This window comes from Panulirus ornatus, chromosome 46, assembly GCF_036320965.1.
Source record: "Panulirus ornatus isolate Po-2019 chromosome 46, ASM3632096v1, whole genome shotgun sequence".
In the NCBI taxonomy this organism is placed as follows: Eukaryota; Metazoa; Arthropoda; class Malacostraca; order Decapoda; family Palinuridae; genus Panulirus; species Panulirus ornatus.
In genome coordinates, this window is record NC_092269.1 from 19,466,711 (window position 1) to 19,478,045 (window position 11,335).

The 11,335-nt window shown below is 36.0% G+C and overlaps 1 pseudogene; it reads right to left on the reverse strand.

Annotated features, from left to right (window-relative positions):
• Positions 1-3,099: 3,099 nt before the first annotated feature.
• LOC139763382 (uncharacterized) lies at positions 3,100-11,088 on the reverse strand (annotated as a pseudogene).
• Positions 11,089-11,335: the final 247 nt, after the last annotated feature.

Genomic DNA, 11,335 nt, shown 5'->3' on the forward strand with positions numbered 1-11,335 from the left:
CCATAATAAAAATATGATACGCTCGTTGTCTGTTTTGGACAATCACATATTTACAAAATGGTGTCCTAGCCACGTCTCTTCGTGGTATATCAACTGACTATTATACTTCTCTCTTGTGTCTCCCTGATGATGTGATTATTACACTAAAGTGCACTTGGGAACTTATCGTGTTTCATTTTCCCCGTGGACTCATAGGAATATACTTGATTATGCGCAAAATTGTGATCCTTTCCAACATGGATTCCACACTGCTCTTCTATCTATTCTCCACAAACTGTCCTGAACTTTCTCCTTTCGTTACTGCTTTCTCCAAATCGTTAATCAAGGCCCACCAACTGAAGTTACAATTTGGATTACTTAGGAAATGCCTTGATGAACAAATGATGCCAAGATCTGTCCTATCCCGGTGATTGTTGCTGCTGTCTGGTCGACCATTTGACCTATTCCAAAACACAATTTCAAAGAAAGAATTTTGAAATAGAGGACGCTTTTCGTATTACAAGAGAGAAGAAACGTGCCTTTCAAATGGCTATACCGACATATTGGAAGAACCGGATGTTGGACCATTGCTATAATAGATTAAGGAGTGAACGGAATATGCTACAAATGAAACTGGATTGTAAGTTGGACCATCTTATTGAAAACAGTGACTTGACTAATAACATAAACCCTGCTTTTGTGATAAAGCTGTCCAATAAACAACTAGATAAGGATTCCTTGTGTGCTTTAGGCTATGGATTTAGTTTTGTGTGCCCTAACAGAGAAGCCAGCTGTGTTAAATTCACAAAGTCTTCTTGCAATTTAGAGAAATACAGTAATCTAACTAATGATAAAATTAATACAGTAAGGGTTTAACGTATGCCAGTTTGTCAAAACCAGTGGAACCTAATTGCCCTAAAAGATTGATAAGAGCTATTATCGCCTTAAGAAAAGACAAAGATATACATAGTACCAAAGCAGATAAGGCGAACACTGTTTTGATTATTGACAAAAGTGATTATCTGTCTAAAATGAATCATCTTTTAAATAATGACAAAACATATTCGAGTAAATTCCCATTTCAATAAAGAATTGAAGTTGTTGTTGAAAGGTAATGGTTCTCTTATCAAAAGTTTGTCATCTTTGTCCCTTTCATTGCCATATATGTATGGACTTATCAAAACACATAAACAAAATTTTCCAGCAAGACCTATAGTGAGTTAAGTAGGCTCCATCATATATAAATTGTCAAAATGGTTAATTTCTTCATCAAGACCTTAGTGGGGAAGATATCAAATTCTAATATCATGAACAATGTAGATTCGGTTAACAAGCTCGACAATATCAATATTGATTTTGATTTCAAACTAGTTAGCTTTGATGTTTCCTCACTTTCACAAAAGTCCAGTTGATGACCATTTAGAATATTCATTTGATGTTTTGGATGATATTCATTTACCTGTTTCAAAGTCTGCTTTCATTGAACTGATACAATTATGTATAAAAGACTGTGTATTTCAATTCAATGAAAATTATTATGCTCAAAAATTCGGTATGGCAATGGGTAACCCTCTTTCGCCTGTACTGAGTAATCATTGTATGGAACTTTTTGGAATGAAATTACTAAAGGATATCTTACCTTCTAATGCAATTTGATTTAGGTATGTGTGTGATGTTCTCTGTGTCTGGCCGACAAATGAAAATTTACAAATATTTCTCCCCTTTACTTAACAATTTAGTACCTTCCATCAAATCAATGTAGAAAATGAAAATAATGGTATGTTATCATTTTTAGATTGCATGATCCATAGGCAAGGAAACAAGTTTAAGTTTAGCATACACAGAAAACCCACCAATGTATGCTCATATATCCATTATTACTCAGCTCAACATGACAGAGTTAAATTATCATCATTTCAATCTATGTTCCTAAGGGCCTTACGTATTTGCAATCCAGAGTTTATTGATGATGAGTTTGAGAAAATGTTTTCTATTGGATCTAAGTTAAAGTGATCCTTTCAAGGATCACAATTTTGCGCGTGATCAAGATATTCCTATGAGTCCACGGGGAAAATGAAACACGAACAGTTCCCAAGTGCACTTTCGTGTAATAATCACATCATCAGGGGATATACAAGAGAGGAATATAACAGTCAGTTATATGATGATGTGACTATTACACGAAAGTGAACTTGGGAACTTTTCGTGTTTCATTTTCCCCGTGGACTCATAGGAATATATATGTATATATATATATATATATATATATATATATATATATATATATATATATATATATATATATATATATATATATATATATATATATATATACTCAACAAACTTATACCTCTGTAATTTGAGCACTCACTCTTATCCCCTTTGCCTTTGTACAATGGCACTATGCACGCATTCCGCCAATCCTCAGGCACCTCACCATGAGTCATACATACATTAAATAACCTTACCAACCAGTCAACAATACAGTCACCCCCTATTTTGATAAATTCCACTGCAATACCATCCAAACCTGCTGCCTTGCCGGCTTTCATCTTCCGCAAAGCTTTTACTACCTCTTCTCTGTTTACCAAATCATTTTCCCTAACCCTCTCACTTTGCACACCACCTCGACCAAAACACCCTATATCTGCCACTCTATCATCAAACTTATGCAACAAACCTTCAAAATACTCATATATATATATATATATATATATATATATATATATATATATATATATATATATATATATATATATATATATATGTATATATATATATATATATATATATATATATATATATATATATATATATATATATATATATATATATATATATATATATTCTTTTCTTTCATACTATTCGCCATATCCCACGTTAGCGAGGTAGCGTTAAGAACAGAGGACCGGGCCTTTGAGGGAATATCTTCACCTGGCCCCCTTCTCTGTTCCTTCTTTTGGAAAATTAAAGAAAAAGAAAAAAAGAGGGGAGGATTTCCAGCCACTCACTCCCTCCCCTTTTAGTCGCCTTCTACGACACGCAGGGAAAAAAAAGACTAAAATTGCAAATTAAAAGTAAAATGTTAAAAAATCCATGGCTCTGGGGAGGCAGAATCTATGGCAAAATATGTACAAAATAGCCATGAAACACGATAGAATTTATCTGCATACATCACGGAAACTTCCATTGCTATGTTGTATAAGTGAATATAAAGCTGCAGGTCTTTTAGCTGATACAATCCTACTCTTAGCTGTATGGTTGACATACATACATGTTTCTAACTAAAGTGTTTCATGGAATGGCTTGTCATTTAATCAATACAGGTACTGAAGAGGCTGTTCTGGTCATCATCAGACACTCAGTTCACTCAGCAAGTTTGCTTTCATAAACCGTTTACAGAAGTTCTTTGAAAGGGCTGGTACTTTCTTAAGTTCCTCAACCGAACTGAATGTGCCACAGAGTTTCCTGAAGTTGCTGATGATCATTGCGGTCTTAGGTCCAACTGTCGGTAGTTGCTGGAGTTTCTTCAAATCACCAGAGTTTAAGATTTTAAGAATGTTATAGTGGTGCTGTTTCTGTGTATAAGGACTCACTTCTAACTCCATCTTGTTGATCTCCAAAGAAGTGCTTGAGGGTACTACAAACATACCTGCCTTTCCTTGAGCTCTCATTGCTGACAACCTTGATGACCTTCGCCTCTTTTCTTGATATGGTTTCAAAGTTTTGATTGTCTGCAATGGCGATGAAAGACATACATTCATTGGTGATCTACATGTTTGAGAATCGGTACCTTCCAGATATTTCAGGCTCTTTTTCTCCAATGACATTCTTCTAGTGATCACTGTACTTTGTGGAGAAGGTATTGACAACTGTATAAAGTCCTTTTCTGAATGTAACTGTGCTTCAAATCTCGGAGATCTCAGAACTGGTGACCCCTCATTTCTGAGCAATGCAGTTGTGTCATGGATGAAGAAAAGAGAATTTTCACTTGTATCAACAGCTGTACTTGATTCTTCATGAGCCATCAAAGACACTGGGCACACATTCGAGCTAATTTCTGATGAAAGCTCAGTAAACAATTATTTGGGGATAACTGATCGTGCTGACAATCTTGTAGATTGCCTTACTTGGTTAACTGCTGTGCATGTCAAGGGAAGATTATAAACATGACCTGCATCCATCAAGGTTGATGATGAGTGTTGGTTTTGTGGCAACATCTTATCAGCAATCAGGTATGATTTCTTTTCCATCGTTAAGCAGCCTGTTCCACTTCTTTTCTGAGTATTTGTCAGATCTCTTAGGGGATTTCGAACTGGATTATTTTCTGATAGTGTTTTGCTAGGTAAGTCTGACGGAAAGGTGCTTCGTTGTGTGCTACCGCTGTGTCCACCATAATTAGATAAATTTCTTAAGGCACCTGAAACAACATCCTGAAGCATACTCTTCATATCCACGTTGCTAATAACTGTAGAAGTCCCCAGGATTTCATCTGAGGAATCACTAGCAGCATTTGATTGGATATTCTCATTTGTTGTTGGAGTAGATCTGGATCTGTTTTGTCTTTTCATCTTTCTATTCAAACGTGAATGTTTTCCTAGTTTCATATGTGTGAGCTTTGAGATAATTTTATCTGCCATCCGATCTTCTATGCACTCCAACTGAGTCATCATTGACTGCTCGAAACGGCTTGTGAAACGATCTATGAAGGGACTGAATGTAGATGGGTGAGTTTCAGTACTTTCAATGGCTGATATAGTTGAAAGTCTTGATGGTGAGTCATCTTCAAAAATGGGTTGATTGAGGGTAGAGAACATGGGTGCAGCCAGAGGCACATTACACCCAGTTTTTGAAACAGAGTTACAAAGAACCTCACTCATTCTATCTGAGGGTGTAACAAAGGGATTGTTCAATGTGGGAGCAAATGATTTTCTTGTTGGCTTATGTCCAGGAGTGGATATTGTGCCTATTGTGCTCCTGTCTCGTTCCTGAGGCCATTACTCGTTTTTTCCCACGCTCCAGGATTGGCTGACACATCTTCAAAACGACGCTTCATACCAGACTTGTTCACAGTAGACAAAGCATGAGGGTTGGATTTGATACTTCAAGCTTGTTCTGCATATCTAAGTGCATTGATTGTTTCATACACATTGATATTGGCAGGGTTGAAACAAGCAATCATTGCTGTGTAGCTAGTCCCACCCAGAGAATCTTTGAGGAGTCTCGTCAATACAGATTCTCTGAAAGGAACATATCCACTAGCAGGGTTGCTGAAAGACGCCAAACCCTTCCCAAGAGTTAGTAGGACCCTTGTTGATATTGACACCCTCTATGAACTGCAGTCCTGAAGACTGTGTTCGACCCACACCCTCCGCACCTCCCAGATCGACCAGTCTTAGGCAACCATGATGCTTGCCATATATATATACATATATATATATATATATATATATATATATATATATATATATATATATATATATATATATATATATATATATATATATATATATATATATATATATATATATATATATATATATATATATATATATATATATATATATATATATATATATATATATATATATATATATATATATATATATATATATATATATATATATATATATATATATATATATATATATATATATATATATATATATATATATATATATATATATATATATATATATATATATATATATATATATATATATATATATATATATATATATATATATATATATATATATATATATATATATATATATATATATATATATATATATATATATATATATATATATATATATATATATATATATATTATATATATATATATATATATATATATATATATATATATATATATATATATATATATATATATATATATATATATATATATATATATATATATATATATATATATATATATATATATATATATATATATATATATATATATATATATATATATATATATATATATATATATATATATATATATATATATATATATATATATATATATATATATATATATATATATATATATATATATATATATATATATATATATATATATATATATATATATATATATATATATATATACATATATATATATATATATATATATATATATATATACATATATATATATGTATATATATATATATATATATATATATATATATATATATATATATATATATATATATATATATATATATATATATATCCCTGGGGATAGGGGAGAGAGAATACTTCCCACGTATTCCCTGCGTTTCGTAGAAGGCGACTAAAAGGGGAGGGAGCGGGTGGCTGGAAATCCTCCCCTTTCTTGTTTTTTTTAATTTTCCAAAAGAAGGAACAGAGAAAGGGGTCAGGTGAGGATATTTTCTCTAAGGCCCAGTTCTCTGTTCTTAACGCTACCTCGCTAACGCGGGAAATGGCAAATAGCATGAAAAAAAAAAAAAAAATATACATATATATATATATATATATATATATATATATATATATATATATATATATATATGCGCTATCTCGCAAAAGCGGGAGACAGCGAAAAAAAAAAAAAATCTTCAAAAGTCATTTAGACAAATAATTTACAATATCTGAGGAAAATGCCAGAAATAAACATATAAACAACAGTGGTAAGAAGGACACAAGATGGCTTATTTGCAGCAGCGGGGAGTCTGTGATGGCTTAAAAAAACTACTGAGCAGAATTAGATTTTTTCCTTGTAGTATGGAAAGTTGTGTGGGGCCTGGATGTGGAAAGGGAGCTGTGGTTTCGGGCATCATTGCATGACAGCTAGAGACTAAGTGTGAACGAATGGGGCCTTTGTTGTCTTTTCCTTGTGCTACCTCGCACACATGAGGGGGGAGGGGGATGGTATTCCATGTGTGGCGAGGTGGCGATGGGAATGAATAAAGGCAGACTGTGTGAATTGTGTGCATGGGTATATATGTATGTGTCTGTGTGTGTATATATATGTGTACATTGAGATGTATAGGTATGTATATTTGCGTGTGTGGACGTGTATGTATATACATTGTGTATGGGGGTGGGTTGGGCCATTTCTTTCGTCTGTTTCCTTGCGCTACCTCGCAAACGCGGAAGACAGCGACAAACCAAAATAAATAAATAAAAAAAGAAAATATATATATATATATATATATATATATATATATATATCTTTCTTTTCTTTTAAACTGTTCACCATTTCCCGCGTTAGCGAGGTAGCGTTAAGAACAGAGGACTGGGCCTTTTTTCGAATATCCTCACTTGGCCCCCTCTGTTCCTTCTTTTGGAAAATTAAAAAAAAAAAAAAACGAAAGGGGGCTGGAAATCTTCCCCTTTCGGAAATACGCAGGAAATACGTGGGAAGTATTCTTAATCCCCTATCCCCTATATATATATATATATATATATATATATATATATTTTATTTATATTTATTTATTTTGCTTTGTCGCTGTCTCCAGCATTTGCGAGGTAGCGCAAGGAAACAGACGAAAGAAATGGCCCAACCCACCCACATACACATGTATATACATACACGTCATCACGCGCAAATATACATACCCATACATCTCAATTTACACATATATATACACACACAGACACATACATATATACACATGCACACAATTCACACTGTCTGCCTTTATCCATTCCTATCGCCACCTCGCCACACATGGAATAACATCCTCCTCCCCCCTCATGTATGCAAGGTAGCGCTAGTAAAAGAAAACAAACGCCCCATTCATTCACACTCAATCTCTAGCTGTCATGCAATAATGCCCTAAACCACATCTCCCTTTCCACATCCAGGCCCCGCACAACTTTCCATGGTTTACCCCAGACGCTTCACATGCCCTGATTCAATCCATTGACAGCACGTCGACCCCGGTATACCACATCGATCCAATTCACTCTATTCCTTGCCCGCCTTTCACCCTCCTGCATGTTCAGGCCCCGATCACTCAAAATCTTTTTCACTCCATCTTTCCACCTCCAATATGGTCTCCCACTTCTCCTCGTTCCCTCCACCTCCGACACATATATCCTCTTGGTCAATCTTTCCTCACTCATCCTCTCCATGTGCCCAAACCACTTCAAAACACCCTCTTCTGCTCTCTCAACCACGCTCTTTTTATTTCCACACATCTCTCTTACCCTTACGTTACTCACTCGATCAAACCACCTCACACCACACATTGTCCTCAAACATCTCATTTCCAGCACATCCATCCTCCTGCGCACAACTCTATCCATAGCCCACGCCTCGCAACCATACAACATTGTTGGAACCACTATTCCTTCAAACATACCCATTTTTGCTTTCCGAGATAATGTTCTCGACTTCCACACATTCTTCAAGGCCCCCAGAATTTTCGCCACCTCCCCCACCCTATGATCCACTTCCGCTTCCATGGTTCCATCCGCTGCCAGATCCACTCCCAGATATCTAAAACTCTTCACTTCCTCCAGTTTTTCTCCATTCAAACTCACCTCCCAATTGACTTGACCCTCAACCCTACTGTACCTAATAACCTTGCTCTTATTCACATTTACTCTTAACTTTCTTCTTCCACACACTTTACCAAACTCAGTCACCAGTTTCTGCAGTTTCTCACATGAATCAGCCACCAGCGCTGTATCATCAGCGAACAACAACTGACTCACTTCCCAAGCTCTCTCATCCCCAACAGACTTCATACTTGCCCCTCTTTCCAAAACTCTTGCATTTACCTCCCTAACAACCCCATCCATAAACAAATTAAACAACCATGGAGACATCACACACCCCTGCCGCAAACCTACATTCACTGAGAACCAATCACTTTCCTCTCTTCCTACACGTACACATGCCTTACATCCTCGATAAAAACTTTTCACTGCTTCTAACAACTTTCCTGCCACACCATATATTCTTAATACCTTCCACAGATCATCTCTATCAACTCTATCATATGCCTTCTCCAGATCCATAAATGCTACATACAAATCCATTTGCTTTTCTAAGTATTTCTCACATACAATCTTCAAAGCAAACACCTGATCCACACATCCTCTACCACTTCTGAAACCACACTGCTCTTCCCCAATCTGATGCTCTGTACATGCCTTCACCCTCTCAATCAATACCCTCCCATATAATTTACCAGGAATACTCAACAAACTTATACCTCTGTAATTTGAGCACTCACTCTTATCCCCTTTGCCTTTGTACAATGGCACTATGCACGCATTCCGCCAATCCTCAGGCACCTCACCATGAGTCATACATACATTAAATAACCTTACCAACCAGTCAACAATACAGTCACCCCCTTTTTTAATAAATTCCACTGCAATACCATCCAAACCTGCTGCCTTGCCGGCTTTCATCTTCCGCAAAGCTTTCACTACCTCTTCTCTGTTTACCAAATCATTTTCCCTAACCCTCTCACTTTGCACGCCACCTCGACCAAAACACCCTATATCTGCCACTCTATCATCAAACACATTCAGCAAACCTTCAAAATACTCACTCCATCTCCTTCTCACATCACCACTACTTGTTATCACCTCCCCATTTGCGCCCTATCCCTGGGGATAGGGGTGAAAGAATACTTCTCACGTATTCCTCGCATGTCGTAGAAAGCGACTATATATGTATATATATATATATATATATATATATATATATATATATATATATATATATATATATATATTCTTTTCCTTCATACTATTCGCCATATCCCACGTTAGCGAGGTAGCGTTAAGAACAGAGGACTGGGCCTTTGAGGGAATATCTTCACCTGGCCCCCTTCTCTGTTCCTTCTTTTGGAAAATCAAAGAAAAAGAAAAAGAGAGGGGAGGATTTCCAGCCACTCACTCCCTCCCCTTTTAGTCGCCTTCTACGACACGCAGGGAAAAAAAGACTAAAATTGGAAATTAAAAGTAAAATGTTAAAAAATCCATGGCTCTGGGGAGGCAGAATCTATGGCAAAATATGTACAAAATAGCCATGAAACACGATAGAATTTATCTGCATACATCACGGAAACTTCCATTGCTATGTTGTATAAGTGAATATAAAGCTGCAGGTCTTTTAGCTGATACAATCCTACTCTTAGCTGTATGGTTGACATACATACATGTTTCTAACTAAAGTGTTTCATGGAATGGCTTGTCATTTAATCAATACAGGTACTGAAGAGGCTGTTCTGGTCATCATCAGACACTCAGTTCACTCAGCAAGTTTGCTTTCATAAACCGTTTACAGAAGTTCTTTGAAAGGGCTGGTACTTTCTTAAGTTCCTCAACCGAACTGAATGTGCCACAGAGTTTCCTGAAGTTGCTGATGATCATTGCGGTCTTAGGTCCAACTGTCGGTAGTTGCTGGAGTTTCTTCAAATCACCAGAGTTTAAGATTTTAAGAATGTTATATTGGTGCTGTTTCTGTGTATAAGGACTCACTTCTAACTCCATCTTGTTGATCTCCAAAGAAGTGCTTGAGGGTACTACAAACATACCTGCCTTTCCTTGAGCTCTCATTGCTGACAACCTTGACCTTCGCCTCTTTTCTTGATATGGTTTCAAAGTTTTGCTTGTCTGCAATGGCGATGAAAGACATACATTCATTGGTGATCTACATGTTTGAGAATCGGTACCTTCCAGATATTTCAGGCTCTTTTTCTCCAATGACATTCTTCTAGTGATCACTGTACTTTGTGGAGAAGGTATTGACAACTGTATAAAGTCCTTTTCTGAATGTAACTGTGCTTCAAATCTCGGAGATCTCAGAACTGGTGACCCCTCATTTCTGAGCACTCCAGTTGTGTCATGGATGAAGAAAAGAGAATTTTCACTTGTATCAATAGCTGTACTTGATTCTTCATGAGCCATCAAAGATATTGGGCACACATTCGATTTGGGGATAACTGATCGTGCTGACAATCTTGTAGATTGCCTTACTTGGTTAACTGCTGTGCATGTCAAGGGAAGATTACAAACATGACCTGCATCCATCAAGGTTGATGATGAGTGTTGGTTTTGTGGCACCATCTTATCAGCAATCAGGTATGATTTCTTTTCCATCCTTAAGCAGCCTGTTCCACTTCTTTTCCATCCTTAAGCAGCCTGTTCCACTTCTTTTCTGAGTATTTGTCAGATCTCTTAGGGGATTTCGAACTGGATTATTTTCTGATAGTGTTTTGCTAGGTAAGTCTGATGGAAAGGTGCTTCGTTGTGTGCTACCGCTGTGTCCACCATAATTAGATAAATTTCTTAAGGCACTTGAAACAACATCCTGAAGCATACTCTTCATATCCACGTTGCTAATAAC